Source organism: Haemaphysalis longicornis, unplaced genomic scaffold, assembly GCF_048455015.1.
Source record: "Haemaphysalis longicornis isolate Haplotype H1 unplaced genomic scaffold, Haemaphysalis longicornis Haplotype H1 scaffold_3, whole genome shotgun sequence".
NCBI lineage: Eukaryota > Metazoa > Arthropoda > Arachnida > Ixodida > Ixodidae > Haemaphysalis > Haemaphysalis longicornis.
In genome coordinates, this window is record NW_027526335.1 from 162344328 (window position 1) to 162361778 (window position 17451).

General features: G+C 44.1%; 1 long non-coding RNA gene across 1 annotated transcript in view; it reads left to right on the top strand.

Annotated features, from left to right (window-relative positions):
• The first annotated feature begins 5261 nt into the window (after positions 1-5261).
• Positions 5262-17451, top strand: part of LOC144173493 (uncharacterized) — a 91734-nt gene continuing 79544 nt past the window's right edge. Inside the window, exons 1-3 of the long non-coding RNA XR_013323295.1 lie at positions 5262-5318; positions 9829-9844; positions 14486-14618. This is a non-coding gene — a long non-coding RNA (uncharacterized LOC144173493). The remainder of the gene's footprint in view (positions 5319-9828; positions 9845-14485; positions 14619-17451) is intronic.

Sequence of the window (17451 nt, forward strand, 5' to 3'; positions counted from 1 at the left end):
CGCCAGCTGCTTCAGCCTCCACGACCATGTATCCCACGACGTCACCTACCTGCACCATATAGCCTACGCCGCTGGGCATCGTGTGACCTTGCAATGGATACCCGCGCATTGTGGCATTTTCGGCAACGAGAAAGCAGATGAGTAGGCTCGCAGAGGGCAATAACTGCACAATGTAAGGAAACTTGTCTTTACAAAGCACGAGGCCGAAGCGCTAGCGAAGCAGCTTGCTTTAGAGGAACGAAACAGCCTCTGGTCTTTCCCCGAAACTCATCACCCGTTTCTACCATATACACTTCGACCTGAGAATGAGGCTCCCAGAGCCAAGAACACGCCGACTTGAGACGCTTTACCATCGATTGCGCCTCTACGCAGCACTTACGAACTCCTGCCGACATCGCCTCGGCCAAACCACAAACCCTTTAATAACAGTAGTTTGCCAAAAACTGTTGTACACATCTTTAATAGAGTGTCTGGCACACAGCCAGGAAAGGAACACCTCGCAAAGGAGATCGAGTGCCTCAACAACAGACTTTTATCATTAGAAGCTCTTCTTGGACCACGGTCATATCCATCATCACAGCGAAAAGTATTAGATGCAGTGTTCGATTATTTACATGGAATCAGCGTCGCAGAAACAATGTAGAACTACACATCGTCCTCCGGTGAGACCACTTGGACTTTTCCTTAACCCACGGAACACTCCCTTTTACCTTATTTTTTACCTCTTCCTTTTTTCCCCTCTCTTAATCCCTGTTTTCTTTGGGGCCTTAATTCCCTTAACCACATCCCCGCACAGTAGCATGTAGGCGAATACATGCTAGCAGACCTCTCCCCTTTCTTCTAATAAAGAGCTCTCTATCTCTCTGCCTCACCGATAAGCTAAAATTATTTATTGACGAAGGTTGCTACGCTGGTTCAGTTTTCATCAATCTGTCTAAAGCATTTGATACTATCAATCACTCTATCCTGTTAAGTGCAGAGCCCTTAAAGGGCTCGCCTTCTCGTCGTTTCTGGCTGTAACGGTTGATGTGAAACGACTGCCGAAATCAGGCGGTGCCGCGAGATAACGGACCCAAATAGAGCCCGGCGTTCCCGCATGGGGCGTCCCGCACAGGCTTCGAATACCAATCGGTTTTCGAACCCCGCTGGTGCTGTTTCAGGCAGGGGGCGGGCGAGCACAACGAAGGCGGGGCATTTGAATTGCTTTAGTTGGTAGCAGCACTTCCTCTCCACTTCCGCCAGCTTTGACGTTTAGTGGAATGCTTTAATTTTTTTTTTACTAAACTATAATGGCTTGAAATTTGTAGACCGCACTTACTGCTCCTTAAAAATACTTACGAGATAGAATTCAAGTTGTTTATGTTGCTGATATCCACTCGCGATCCAGAACAACTAAAATTGGCGTACACCAAGGCTCCTTGATGGGACCACTACATTTATGTTATACATCAATTGTTTACTGAATATTCTTTCCTCTTCCAAATGGTAATTCTATGCGGGCGATACACCTCCCTACAGCTATGACAGTCGTTTCGTCACTAATTGCTAAACGAAATATTGATCTTGGTAACGTTTTAAAGAGCTGTAATCTTAATAGTTGGAACATAATACTTCTAAAACAAAATTTGTTGTCTTCAACTCCCAGAAAAGGGCAATAGCATTCAAAGCACCTGTTACCGTTGACAACCAACAGAGTTTTGCTAGTCAATAGTTTTCATTTTGAGGCGTCCTACTCGGCTCCAACTTGAAGTTTTCATATTACTAACATGAAGAGGTAAATGGCATATGGCATACGCTGCCTTATTAAAGCAAGATCTTCAATCATTCAATTCCTATGTATCACCATACGTCTCATTTATTCATTCACATATGACGTACTAAATCTGATGCTGGGCCAAGACATACAACAGTCACCTTACACCATTGCAACTAATACAAAATGAAGCTATTCGAATAATCTCGTCTAGTTCCTACAGGGCCAATGTCCGTTCATTGCTTCACACAAATATCCGTTTCCAGACTTGTGAATTATAACATAGGTCGTTTATGTTTAAAGTGCGTAGCAATCACGTCTTGTGTTTTTCTTTTTTGGCCACTACTCTTGTTGATACTAACACCACTAGAAGCGCGTGTGTCATCGGCCATCGTCGTCTTTTTTGCGCTTCAGTATGCAGCAACTAGACCAACAGCACGTTTTACTGCACACCACTAGGTTTGCTTTTAAGAGCGATTTTATTTTACCGAGAGTAAAATTAACTACGGCAAACAGACAGTGCACTTCTCTGCAATACATTACGTAATTTTATGCCTCCTGCAATTAAGTCTTCCAGCACATTACAGAAATCCAAAAAGAAATTAAAGTGCTACCTCATGAACGTGCCTCAGACATGACCAAGATTGTTTCCGATGCTTTGCTGTTCAACGTTTTTCGATGTTGATTCTGTAAAGTTATCATTACCGTTTACTTTTACCTATTGACATGCTTTACCCCATTGGTGTACGATCCTTTGTTTCCATAATTTGCTTCGATTATTCAGTGTATCGTAATTTATTCTGTAGAGGAGGTTCCACTACAGCCTGCCACCTTGGGACCTCGTTTTGTTAATAACCCCCATACATAATTTTCAGATATAATAAATTGATTGATTGTTTGATTGATTGATTGATAGGTTGGTTGTTTGATCGATTGATTGATTGATGGATTGATGGATAGATTGATTGATTGATTGATTGATTGAATGATTGATTGATTGATTGATTGACTGACTGATTGATTGATTGCTTGATTGATTGATTGATTGAGTAATTGATTGATTGATTGATTGATTGATTGATTGATTGATTGATTGATTGATTGATTGATTGATTGATTGATTGATTGATTGATTGATTGATTGATTGATTGATTGAACAGCATGGTCACCAGATAGCTGTCGTTTTTGATACCTTGAAGGCGCTTGTTTATCCTGCTTTATGGCGGACAACAAGAAGTCCGTTAAGAAAACCACTTTAGTATATTTCGCTACATTGATTTGCCTTGCAGGGTGTGAAAATTGTTTTAGTACACAACTGAAGTGAATAACTAGTAAAAATTCGAATATTTGCAACAAAATTTTGCTTCAGGCATTGAAATGAGCCTGCCGTTTTTGTAACATCGGAATTCCCGTCCCCATAGTGAAACAAGATTAAAAAAAAGCTTGAAACCCAACTTCAGTAGTTTTATATTTTGCCTAAGTATGCCGAATTACCGTATTCTTAACGGCAAATTCATAATTTAAACCAAATGTGCGTAGTTCTGTGCAATAACGAAGACATCGTGTAAAACGACATATTATTTGTACCTATTTTGGCTTGCAGTGCGTCGACTGGCTCAAATTAACACACTTTTCGTCGTTTATCCGGCTGAAAAAATCGGTAACTATTTTATAATGCTCGAAAGAAGAAAAACTGCCATGCGCAGTCTGCGGAGGCCACACCAACTAAACGCTGTAACGACGGGAGGAGGTGCACCGTGATAGGACAATGCCCACGATTAGCATTCAAACAAATTCCGGTTTCGGTTCTGTAAAACAACAGGCTTGACAGCCGACGTTAGCTGATGGGCATTCTCGATAACTCATTAATCGTCATACTGCGCTTCTGCCATGTTGTCGGCTGTGAACTGCCTAAGATAACCTTCCCAGGAAGACTTCGAATCGTACCAATCCCTTGCCGAGGCCTACGCAGCGGATGAACGTCCTCCGCATCACCGCAGACGCTCAAATGCCTTGCGCTTTTCCCCCATATTTGGAGCTTGCCTCACCCATGCCTGTATCCTAAAAAGCGTGATCGCAACAGGCCAAGGGTCTGCTAATTCTGGCCTGTGCCCACTGCCCGCAAGCAGTCGGTGCTTATGGCAACAGCACGCCAACGAGAACTCGCTAGCGCGTCAGTGTCATTCGGCGCGCGTTCTGCGAACTCGCTCGTGGTGCAGTAAAGATTACGGCCCAAAAAAGGTTAACTCAGTATAGAAAACATCGGCCGAAAACGAAAAAATCAACTTACAAAAAAAAATGTATCCCCGGAGATTTGAACCTCAAACTTACAAAATGATATGACTATAGTGTTACAGACCACTCGGCCACAGGCCAGCGCTGCCAGCGTTGGAAATAGGAGGTATATAATGTATTACCAGTTTGCACTTTAGTTTTAGCCTTTCAAACAGCTTACTATTTGTTGTATAGCGCTCGTGCAGTAAGCGTCCCCCAAACTTCAACAATATCTCGCGTCTTCACTTCAACAGGCTAGCATCTGCAGGCGTGAAAGTATGAAACATTAACGAGAGGTAGCAAAACCAGCACAAACGGGAGAGTTAAACGTTACAGCATGGTACAAACGAGAGCGTCAAACTGAATATTACAGTGTAAGGACGTTACCGAAAATCATAAACAATTTGATGCATATGTGATACCTACGCTACACGGCCGTTTCAAGGGCCTTGCGGAGGCCTTTGAGCCAAATATCTATCTAGTGCCCTATTGTAAATACATGGGCTCCACTTCAAGGGGGAGCGTTTAAATTGTTAATTTAAAGTTGCCGTGTAGCACACGCATTGGAAACGAAGTCCCACGGCCCGAATGATGCACCGCCGTCCGGAGGTGGAATGGCTTCCTATGAGGTGTTGCTTCGCTGTAGACCAGGCCTTCGGGTGATGAACACCGACATTGAAGAACCAGAGATCAAGTTGGGGTCTTCAAAGAAGCGGTTTGCCAAAAACTACGTGTTCAACGATACCTCTTTTGCTCTGTACGAGCGCTTCCTTTATAGCGCCGCTAACGCGAAGCAAGACAATAACGCACACAGCGTGTGCCACAGTGGGTATGCCTAACATCCTCGTTTCCCCTTCTCGAATTGACACCCCTCCCTCAGCAAGATTGTGAAAGTTACACGGCTTCCGTGGTAGCCGTGAAGGTGCTCGTGGCCGCGAAACCGTAGCCATTTATTTTGTTATTTACTTTGCGCCCCGTCCCTTACCCTTGTGCAGGTGCAGTATCTGTTTCAGTGACGGCGGTCGAATGATGAGTCATAAATGCCGAAATGAGAATGTTTCCGGGGCCTGTATAGGGGAATAAAAAGGAAACAGGGAATGAAAAGGGTGAATGTACTAGTAATAGATGGTGTACAAAAATATAAAAGGGCTGTACAAGAGAACATACGCGTATGTTGGAGCTTGGACACAGCAGTAGTCAAAATGATCACATATGTATGTATATTTTTTTCAGTTTTCGGCTGACACCAAAATGCGGGGGTACATCGCAATCGTTTCGTTTTTGTTTCTGGTGAGCACAAACTTCCTATAATTTTTGAAACATTTCTAGTTTAAGAGAATTCTTTCCAAGGTGCGCTTTCGTCATTCATCGTGGCTGTTTGTATTTTACTACCACCTTTGTTTCAAAAGAATGAAAATGTCCGTGCATTCAATTTTTGTCTAGCCAGGCAACCTAAAACGAACCAGACGTGAAGGTTTCATTGAAGGCTTGTTTGTGTTTACAAAAAATGTGAAAATATACATTCAACTCAAGCAGGCATAACCAAGACAAGCAAATAGCTTATAGAAGATACGCTTAATGTGACGTGTCGTGGAGTACTAGTGGTCACTTTTGCACACTTTCTGATGTTATTATTTCTGAGCCTGGAATAGTTATTTTTTATATACATCTTGATATAAAGAAATCTCCAGGACCACACGATATCCCCAATTCCCTTTTTAAAAAGATACGCGGAATGGTGTGCAAAATAATTATATGTTGTCTTTAGGAAGTCTGTAAATGATGGCGCTTTACCTGATGACTGAAAGCTAGCCAAAATCAAACCTGTACATAAAACCGGAGGAAAAACTTCCATTCAAAATTACCGAACAATCTCACTCACTTCAACATCATGTAAACTGCTGGAACATATAATTTACAAGCACATATTTACCTATTCAGAAAAACATAAGGTAATAACAAATATGCAGCACGGATTTCGGGCTGGTTTCTCGACCACTACTCAGCTAGTGGAAACAGTTCACGACTTTGCGAGTGCATTAATGAAGGAAAACGAACTGACGTAATATTTATGGAATTTAAAAAAAAGCATTCGATAAAGTACCGCACCAAAAGCTTCTGCACAAATTAGGACATATTATACGAAATGATAAATTAGTTGCCTGGATTTCTGCATACTTCAGAAGTCGAATTCAATTGGTCGCAATCAATAACGCTTCTTCCAACTGTGCACCGGTTGATTCTGGCGTCCCTCAGGGGTCAGTACTGGGTCTTTTATTGTTTTTATTATAAATTAATGACATTGAACACTGTTAAAGCGTTCTTGACGTTTAGGTTCATGTTAACCTGTACGCAGATGACTGCATTGTATATGAAATGATGGAACCTCTGCAAGACCAGTTAAGACTAAATAATCACTTCCAGAAAATAATTGCTTGGTGCCACGAGTGGCAAATGTCTATCATTTTCAAAAAAGCTGTCTTCATGACAATAACCCTTTAAAAAGTTCCCTTCCAGTACTAATACCCTGCTAATAATACTCGTCTGCAGGAAGTAGAACTCTATGGATATCGAACAAGCTTTCCTGCACGAAACACATAGACAACATCACAGCTAGATCACTACGCAAGTTATCCTTTCTACGGCATTCCTTAAAATTGTCCACAACGAATGTACGTCTTCTCGCATATAATGCAATTATTCGACCAATAATAAAGTACGCAGTAGTAATCTGGGACCCATTCACAAAATCCGATATTAATAAATTAGAAAGGTTGCAAAAAAAGGCTGCAAGATTCATTTACAATTCATATTGGCGCACCTCAATATCAGCTCTTCTTGAACAAAGCGGGATGTTGCCCGTCTCCAAAAGAAACCGGATTCTCCGCCTCAAGTTATTCTTTCAATTAATTAGAAGGCATTACTCTGTTGACAATTCTCGCATCCTAAAATATTCATCCGGTTATAATTCAAGACGCCGCCACGCGTTCTCTATTTGAACCGTCGAAATAACTGCTACAACTATTCATTTTTTCCTCGAACAATTCTTGAAGGGAACGACCTCACTAACGAAGCGGTAACACAGCAGTCATTGACTTCATTTGAAAAGTGTTTGCAATACGATATGTATTTTTATTTTTGTGCATTTTATGTTGTATTATTTGTTGCCTTATCTTGTATGTATTTGCATTTACTTACCTGTACCCACCCGGCAAAAGTCTCTAGAGAGACTGCAGTATTTAAAAATAAATAAATTCAGCAAAAAATGGCTGCAATACTCATTTTAAATTCGTCAAAGAAAATTGACAACCGCTGTTTAAAACTGTGGCAGCTGAGCAGCTGGGCAAATCAGGCTCGCCAACGCGCTGATTTTACTTTCTTTGACAGTGCGTCGTCTGGTACACCGTAATAGCTCGGTAATTTAGACTACTAGAGAGCGCCAGTTACGTTCGAATAAATAAAGGTGCGAACCAACGAAAACGAAGAACAAAAGCTGCACAATGCGATGGCGGAGTACTGGGACGTACCTACATAAAATGTGTTTCAGAAAGTCCGCAAGTGAAGCCTGCAGTTTATCGTTGATGGCGAACTCCAGATCACTTTCTCTAATGGGAGAATGTATCCGAACGCCTGTTTTCACGTATACTCTAACGCTGTAACAGAGACGGGAAGAATCCTATCCGATAATTACTTCCGAGCAATGGTACCCCTGGTGCTTCATCCGCTTCCTCCTGATGGTACTTGGCAATCACAGATTCTACGCGTCTAACCTAAGAAATGATGCCATTTATCATCCCGCCCCACACGATTAACTCATGTTCGCATAGACTGAGTGCCGAAAGATACTTTTGTATAAAAGGTCCACCTTCCTTTTTTATATTCTGTTTCCGCGATTTATTTCACTCCCTGTTTGTTGCTCCTTTCCCGAGGCTACGCAGCCTCCAACGTAGCCAGCGGGTGTGTTTCTTCAGCGGTGGGCCGGCCGCAAGCGGCCATTGCGGTGGCGCATAGTTTGATTTACCCGGGGCGGAACCTACTCGCGGTCAGATTAACACGCTTTCTATACATAGATTTCTATTGCATCTCGGCCGGTGTAGTACGAAAAGTTCGAATTTTAGACAAATTTGAGCGGGAAATAACGAGCTTTCCTGTAATAAGAAAACACGTTCACAGGTAAGCAAACGTATTTGCTTACGTGATAACAAGCTCTTACAGTTCAGTTTAGCAGGTCTCCAGAAGCGGATAATGCGAACAGCGCTGGAAGGCGGCCCGGCTGCCGGCTCTGAGCGCGAAGCTATTGCGGTGCGAATTTATTGATTCCATGTCGCGTCTACACCAGAACCAGCACTCTACCGTCTTCTGAAGCAGAGCGGCATAGTGGCAAGCATGTGGGCCGCAGTAGTGTGATGGCCAAAGTTTTGTCACAGACGGCGACAGGGACGTTCCAACACGCAATCTCCACAGCGCAACCACCATACAGGGAGTTAGACCGCCAGGAGGAGGTCAGCCTGTCGTTACAGAAACATTCAAACTTGTGGCCAAAAAAGGAACAAGCACGCCCTCTCGGAATTCTAGCACCTCGGCACCTTTCTGCCGACTAAGTACTTCTTGAAGTCAATACAGCAAAACATTCTTCTCCGTGGGAAGTTTGTTCCCCCGGGGTATGTGTCTACGTGTACTCTTCCAAATGAAAAATAAGTGAACTCTGAGATCAGTGTGATAAATCTTTGACAATGCGACTCTAGAGTCAGCCTCTTTCCTTCATACTGAAATTGGTAGAAGTCTCATTAAAGATGAGTGATTAGAGAGACGTTAGGCGGGAGCAGAGCACCTGGACTTTACAGTGATCCGTACACAAAGACAACTAAATGGACAAGAAAGCAAGCGAGTGCTGTTTTGTCATATTGTCAGTAGCGAAGCTTTCTACACAGAATCTGGTGCATGCAAGCGCCAAAAACCAGGATGAGTAGAGCTTTAAAGGGGCCTCATTTTTCGAAGCCAAGGCTCAGGTATGCCGAAGGATTGGATTATGATGATAGTAAACACAGCCAACAATCGCACCACTTTCTACACCTACTCTCTGAGTATCGTCCTTAAAGCGGTAGTCTCGAAACCATCTACCGCATCGGGAGCACTGCAATCTTGTCGACCACAGAGGTACATATGAATAGTAAATACAGAGAAGCACATAAACCCCATGGCGCGCAGGGCAACCAGCCAACTCTCCCGCAGGAGTAACGGCGCGAACATTACACTTGAGACTATGTCTTCTGAATGACATAGACGTTGAACAATAGAAGAGGACGTATTTACGACACGTCAACTATCAGACAGAGGGTAGCGTAGCTTGAATATAAATCTCAGTACTTTTTTTCATTCCCATAAAAGTGCGTAATTAGGTCTCTGTAAAAGGTATGCAATCGCTGCTAAATGCAAGAAGTAGGAACTCCACATAGTGGACTGCGAATGAAAGATCGGTGAGACCGCGGTTCTAATCGTTTTTGTTAATTGGGAAGAACGACTCCCTGTTAAAATAGGCACGGTAAAATGGCACACTTCCTTTGAAGCTGAAATGGAAACGCGGTGGAACATGTCAACCAAGGTTAAGAGCGATTTCGTTAAAAGGATCGACACAAGTCGATAAAAAGCAACGACACAAGTAAGCTATTTTGATTTTGTGTGCGTAAGTTAACTCTGTTAAAAAGAAACACTGCATTGGTTCAGCGCCTGTCTTCTTACCTCAGACTGATATAAAAATCGCCCTTACTACGACATTTACTGTTACCTTTGTCTGTTGCAGATGCGTCTGCGACTCGGTAAGAACCTTTCATATTTTCGTTATTCTGTCCCGCACATTATTATGCAGAAAGTGCATTTACAACGTGGTAGACTAAAAGGAACCTTTCATGTAACTGTCTCATCTCCGAATTTGTGCTTGTAAGATATGATGGCCTGGTGGAAGAATATTCTGACCCTTTCATTTCTATGCCGCCCGTTCAGTGGAGCCCTATTTCAATTGTGGTACTATACAGGGTGATCAAAGGTAAGTCGACAGGCGCTTAGATGCACGTGAAAACCACCGCTACAGTGAGGTTGTCTGCCAAGGGGCCACACAATGAGGTGGCATCTATTTATGTCAGTGGCTTAATTAGCAGAAGTTGAATAATTACCTTTTTAATGGCTGTAGTAAGCAGGCATGCTTGTGTTGACAGGTGGAGTAGACGAAATTTGTTTCTATGCAGTTTGAAGTGGCAGAATTCTAGCGCATTTGAACTCCGTGATATCGAACGGCGAAATTTATTTGCTTGTCGCATGATTACGCATTCTAGACAGTGAGGACCGGCGTAAAGCTCCTCCCTTTTGTGACGTTCCTGCTGTAATACGGAGTTTAGTTTGACAACGAGGTGGAGGCATAAGCCGAAGGGACAACTTCCACCCTTTCAGACTTGGCTGACGTTATCGCAATCTGCAGCAGGCAGAACCGGTATCAAAACACAGAACAAAAAGGAGGAGCCTTGCGCCTATTGTCACTGTCGAGAATGCGTAACCATGCGAACGGCAATTAAACTTCACAGCTCGAAATCTCGGAGGGATGCGCCAGAAGAATGCTGCCAAATAAAACTGCGTAGAAACTCTATTGCGTTAAACATTTCAAAACAGACGTGCCTGCGCACTGCAGCCACTACAAAGGTAATTATGGAATTTCATTTATTTAGGCCACTGACAATAATTACCACCTAATTATGTAGAGGTGGTAGAGGTGACCTCAACGCAAATCTAAGTGCCTAATTAAAACAACCGGTCGACTTATCTGTTATCACCCAGCATATTTTAGGTCGTAACTATAATTCGGTTGGACTATTCCGGCACCTAAATGACGTAGCGGCCTTCTCTTCATGACTGCTTCTGGTATAATGTACCATGAAATGAACGTAAGGTTTTGTGCAAAGCTTAGCTTCGCGACCAATATAATTTTTGGCTTCTCTGCTCCCACACAATTGTTCCAATACAGACGCGTTAAACCACAAGCCCAGTTTTTTAACGCAAGTGCGGTACGAGGCTAACTTTCATGATACCTGCTTATAATACTAAAATTCCATGCGAAAGTAGAAGGTGAATAATCGTGAGCGAAAGAGTGCAAACAGGAGCACTAAAAGTTAATAATAGGGGAGACTGCAGAAATAAAATTCAAAGAAAAGTTGGGCTGCTTTAGTTTTAAACTGAATAATTAAACCTGGCGCTGTGAAAGTATTTGGTCGTTCTTAGCGGGAATTTATTAAATGGCGCAACTTTGGCAACAGTGCGTTCGTTCTGCGGGATATACAGGGAGGAAAGGGTCATAATATATGAGGTACTGCTCAACTGAACTTCAATTGTTGTTCGCATGTTTTCAGGTTTCTTTTCTTTAATTATTTCGTGGTAGTCTTCCTTCGCGAACTTGACTTGATTTTTGCTACCGGCGAGGTGGTTGTTTTCCCGTAGGCTAGAAAATGTTTTTTGGCTCTGGTAATTTAGGATTCTTTCGCAAGAGGTTCACTGCATTTTTATGTCCAGTAACCGCCATTTCTGCTACGCTTAGGTACACCTGATTAAACATAGTTCCAGTTTCGACGGCGGTTACTGATAGTGTTTTTCATTCTTTCAACGGAAACAGCTTTGTCGTACTACCTGAAGCCACAAAATTAGCAGCGTTGAGTTTTCAATCATATTCTCGTCTAGTAAATCTTCGCAATGTCTCCTTGACATTGCTTCATTGCAGTCAACGTTTAGCGATGAAATTTATTCAATAGACGGACTAGACAAGTTAAAATGTCTTCTATTTATATAATGGAATATTTTTATTCTTTGAAGGCTATACGGCACCAACGTTCTTTGGAATTCAGTGCGGCAAGAAAAAAGCGTTATGTTCCCTGTTGTGTCCGAGCTCATTGACAACAGCAATAGTTTTTGTAGTGAACTTCTGAAGCCTAAAACCAATAAATACCATTAAAATGTTTGACTTATCGGCACACGGCCTATTCACGAGCAGTGCATTTTAAAGTTAACCAGCAACTATCACAGGCATTGAAACCCAGATATATATAAATTCTAGCACAAGAGACTGGTCAGAAATATATTCCACAAAATTGTGAAATGACAGAAGTGCCGATCCAGGCAGACGATAACGTAGAAACATTGTAATCGTATGGCCATCTAAAAACGTTTGTACAAATGTGGTTATGGCTAAACATGTAAAAGTACTATTCAATTCAGCCCTTTGCGGAATAACAAAGCAACGCTGGAGCCTTTCCATTGTTGGACGGGAACTTTTATTCGTCTTTGACACCGCGGAATTGGCGCCGTGCAATATTTGAGTCAGAAATTCCGGAAACACCAAAAATTAATTACGCCAGCTCCAACACTGAAATTCTATACTTGAGTTTACGACACCTACAAATATGCACATACGTTTCTAGGCGAGGCTCGGCTACCGGGGACTCATCTGCCGTAAGCCTGGGAATACCGTAGGCCCAGTGCACCGTCCATAAAAACTGAATCAGAAAATATCCTCGACCGCCGCAAAAATGGCAGCTGTTGGTGATGCACTACCAAAGCTGTCCAACAGCCGCAGTCAGCTTTTATGTGAAATTTCCGAAGTGCACACATGTATGCGCAGGCCGTCAGTTCATAGTTTTGTGGCTGTATGGTCACTGGGGGATACAAGGCAACACTATACCCTTCGCAGCCGACAGCGAAAGCCACTTGCTGCGCTACACGACCCAGCTTTCTTCCTCCCGAGAAGGCACTAATGAAGTTATCTTTGTAAGTGGATAGGCGGCAAACATGATGGTGTAGAACCACTCCTCCTGCAGGTATCGACGTTTTTAGGCTACTGATCTATACGCGGCCTTCGCAAGCGGTCTGAAGAAGTGTCCTGCGCCTCATTCGAGCGTTTACACAAAGGTGTACGTTCATAATACCTTGGGACGATTCAGTGTTGTGAGTAATTGCGCAATACCTGAGAGAACAAATCCCCTGCTGTGTTTTTTTCCTCGATTCGCTGCTTCGCGAGCGACTGCAGCTATCTTACTATTTCCTCTGCGAGGGGAAGGTACGCCAGAACTCTGTAATTTTCATATCGTTGCGAATGAGCAAAGATTGATGATTGTGCCTTGGGAACCTAAACTTTGCCCCGTTGCCTAAGTGGCTTTGAAATGGAAAAATACATTTAGATTGAAAACAATTCAGGTGCTTCTAGATACGTAGCCTTTTGCATTTTTATAGTTCACAGTGCAGGTCGGCACAATAAGGAATCCGTGCCTGTTGCCTAACAAAGGCGTGTGGTCGTATAAAACATCCGAAACTGATGATTTACTAGATTTATTCCAAATGAAATTCCGCGATGTGGAGATGCTCAAACGGTTACACATTATGGGAAGTTTATTGTCTGTAAGTGTAATGAGTAACTATCAGTAACACTTTAGAAGAAACTATCAGTGTACCCGCGACCCATATGTGCCCCATACCAATAAGTGTAACAAATAATGTGTTAATTGCAACTTGTCATTATTAGTTATTTATTCGTGGAGTTGTATACAAGTGCGACTACCCGCTTTCTGTAAATACATTGGCTTCAACTTTAGCTTTGCGTTTTAAAAAAGCCTAGAAATTGTATTTTATTTTAACCATTTTGAAAATATTTGTACGACCTTGGTGCGACAGAACGACTACATACCCATCGGAAGTGTCATCTCAGCAGGCGTGATTGATTATCGCATTGAATCCGGCTTTAAAACGATTAGAGGTAGCACCGATGCTGACGTATTTAGTTGACAATTACTGGTTGTGAAAAAATTACAAAAATTTTGCAGGCACCCTGGAGAGGAGTCAGCTTGTTTTAGTCTTTTTTTTCAACATTCATTACGCCATAAGAGCACATCTAGGTGTATCGACAAGATGCTGCTCTATACACAAAAAAACAGTTGCTGCAAAATAGGTGTTTTTGGAGTACCCTTGCAGCTTTGTTTTCTGACTATGTTGCTGTTAGCTAGCTGGCAAAGATAAGTGGTCCAATATTGGTCATGTAGATATATCATAATAAATTACCGCATAGTTGAAAATTTAAGGCAATCGGGACAACATTTTGGAAGCACATAGTTTTCTGCCACTGCAAAATGAAGAAAAAGCGCTCATGACTACTGTAAATTTTTAGGCTATCAGCGCAGAGCACCCGTATCTGAATGAAAAAAAAACACCAGCGGCGAAAGATTTCCCCCTTCTTCGGTTCTGTGGCTATACACTCCAATAGCAATCTTTCCACCTGTACTGCAAATGTAATACCTGATGCGGCTCTTTTAGAGCATTTCAGGTGACAGTACCATGACGTAACCAACTTTTTCTCTCCAACCACCCAAAGTATATTCTCGCAGATCTTAGATACCCGACAGTTTTTAAAATACCAGTATGTTTCTCGCCAGGTACATCTGAGCGGCTGAATTTGACGAAAGTAGCTGAAAGCTACATTGTAAACTTAGCAGGGGAGGCTGAAAATGTTCGTTCTTGGGGACTGGCAGCCAATTACAGCTACTGGAATACACCCCACCCCGGAGAGTAAGTACATGAAATGTTGTTTGTACATGATTGGTTTGTGCCTCTCAGCAATATTTTTATTTTTTTCGTCGTTTTTCATTGATGCCTTCATGGAGTAAGGGAAGTTTAAGCTGCAGGACCTTGCTTATGCATAATTTTTAAACCAATCTTTAGTTTTATTTCTTTTATTCTTCTGTGAACATAAGGCGTTTTGGAAAAAAACTTTGCAGTCTATTTGTCGGCACAGTGACAGAACCGAGAACTAAAGAGTTAGTGGCTGCGAGGATCAGTGGCCGCGCCTTGGCTTCCCTGCGGAGTTTCTATGCAGACACCAAGCCGTGCTGAACCGCGGCTCGCTACCCTCCGCTGATTCGCAGACGTCGCACGCCATGGCGACGGTTCCCGCGACCCCATTGTGATGTTTGCGAAGGACGTAAGAAGCACTGGCAGCACCACCGTACGAAAGTCGTTGATTGTACACAACACATCAAATATATCCATAAAGGAGAGACGCGCCCCATGTGGGTGAAAGAACACAACGTAATACCGCAACTGAATATAACCTACTCCGTCACTTATGTGTAGTGATTAGTTGTTAGCAAGTGTTAGTAAGAAGCCCCTATGCATGCACTGTTCATATTTACACGTTGTATACACATACATATTTACACTACATACACACTGTGCTATACACACAGACAACTAGTGGGTGTGATAGTCCTTGAGCCAGGCCCGTGGCCGGCGCTCTCAGGATGGCCGATCGGGATGCTGCACGGCCGGAGACGGTAGTGAGCTCGTAGAGCCCTGTAGTAGGCCAGGAGACCGTGGTTGTGGCCCAGGAGAAGGTGGCTGCAGCATGGAAGGATCCGGTACAGGCAGCTGCGGATAGGAGCCGGCGACTGCGGTACGCCAGACTGCAGTGCGTCAGGAGGCGGTGGCTGCAACCTGGGAGAAGGCGGTGGTGGCAGGGCAGGCAGCGGCACTCGAACCGTAAGCTGCGGCGCAGGTAGCTCCGAACGTTGATATGGTGGACTCGTGCCCTTCTCGGGAACCCGGGAAAGCTTGGAGCCGTTCCATGTGCGGCCGTCTGCAAGTCAGAAAGAGGCAGGTCCCCTCTTCTCCAACACTTCAGTTGGCGAGGAAAAGGAGCGATCTCCCTTGAAGCGAACGGACGGCTTCTTGAAACGAACGAAATCACCCACAGCTATCTTAGGCTCATTAGCAGCTCTCCTCCGAAACGGGTACTCCTTGCTGCTTTGCTGTTGAAGCCGGACCCTTTGGCGCTGACGCGCCTGTTCCTTTGCTGGGTGTTTTGCAAACGCTGGTGCCGAAAACCCCACGACATCCAATCCAATTCGCCCATGCAGCAGAACTGCTGGGGTAACCCCAGTGGTAGCCTGTGGAGTACAGCGGTATATAGCGAGGTAGTCTATGACTGCTTGTCCGATAGGTCGCCTTTCGAGGAGTGAAACTTGGATGAAGTTCTTCAAAGTTCGGTTGAACCTTTCGACTTGGCCATTCGCCTGGGGGTAGTATACAGATGAATGCGACAGCTTGATAGCTCGGCTTTGAAAAAAGGTTACAAGTTCACGTGAAGTGAACTGCGGCCCATTGTCGCAAACAATCTTCTCCGGGTATCCTTCACGGGCAAAAACACTGGTTAAGAAGTCTTTCACGGTGCTTGTGGCCACTTCGCTGCAAACATATATTTCTGGCCATTTGGAATGGTAATCGACCAACGTTATAGCAAATCGGCTATTGTGAGGTGCATATTCCTACGGGCCAACAATGCCTAGGCCCAGTTTCTGCCACGGCCTTTCAGACCAGTCAACAGGCTGCAATAGCACTGGCGATGTTTTGGCGGACTTATCTGGCTCCAGGCAGATGTGACAGTTTTTCACGGCAGATTCAGCTAGCTTGTCCATTCGTGGCCGCCAGAACAGCTCACGAAGTCGCGCCTTTGTGCGCGTGTCCCGGATGCGTCTCGTGGGCGACGGCGATGAACTGAGCCGTGAGCGAGGACGGAACAACGAGGCGCTCTGCGCGCAGTAGAAGGTCATCAACAACAGAAAGTTCTTCGCGCACAGAGTAGAAAGCTTTTGCGTCCTCTGGTACGCACTTTTGTGGTGGCCAAGAACCGAGCATGAACGAGTTCACCATTTGCAGACAACCATCGTTGAGGACGGCTTGCTTGAATTATTCCTTCGTCACGCAAGCCGGATCGACCAACGACACAATTTCTTCTTCCTTGGCCAGCTCTGCCTCTGCCGTAGGAGCTGGCAGCCGAGAAAGAGCATCTGCCACCGTGTTGGTGGACCCTTTGCGGTACTCGACAGTGAAGTTGTAACATAGGAGTCATGCACTCCAGTGTGGAATTCCTAGTGGCCTTCCACGTCCTTGCGACGACAGCAACTATACCAACGCCTGATGGTCCGTTGGAATCATGAAATTGATTGATTGATTGATTGTGGAGTTTTAACGCGCCGACGCAACGCAGGCGATGAGCGCGCCGTAGTGGAGGGCTCCGGATTAATTTTGACCACCTGGGGATCTTTAACGTGCGCCGAAATCTCGTACACACGGGCGTTTTTGCTTTTCGCCTCCATCTGAAAAGCGGCCGCCGCGGCCGGGAATCGAACCCGCGACCTCGTGCTCAGCAGCGCAACGCCTTAGCCACTGAGCCACCGCGGCGGGTGGAATCATGAAATGCCGACCCCAAAGGTAAGTGTGCCATCGTTCGTAATACCAAATGCATGCCAATGCTTCGCGTTCACCGTCCGAGTACTTTCTTTCCGCTAATGACAAGGTACGAGACGCGAAAGCAACTGGGCGGAGCTCGTGGCCATTTTGCTGC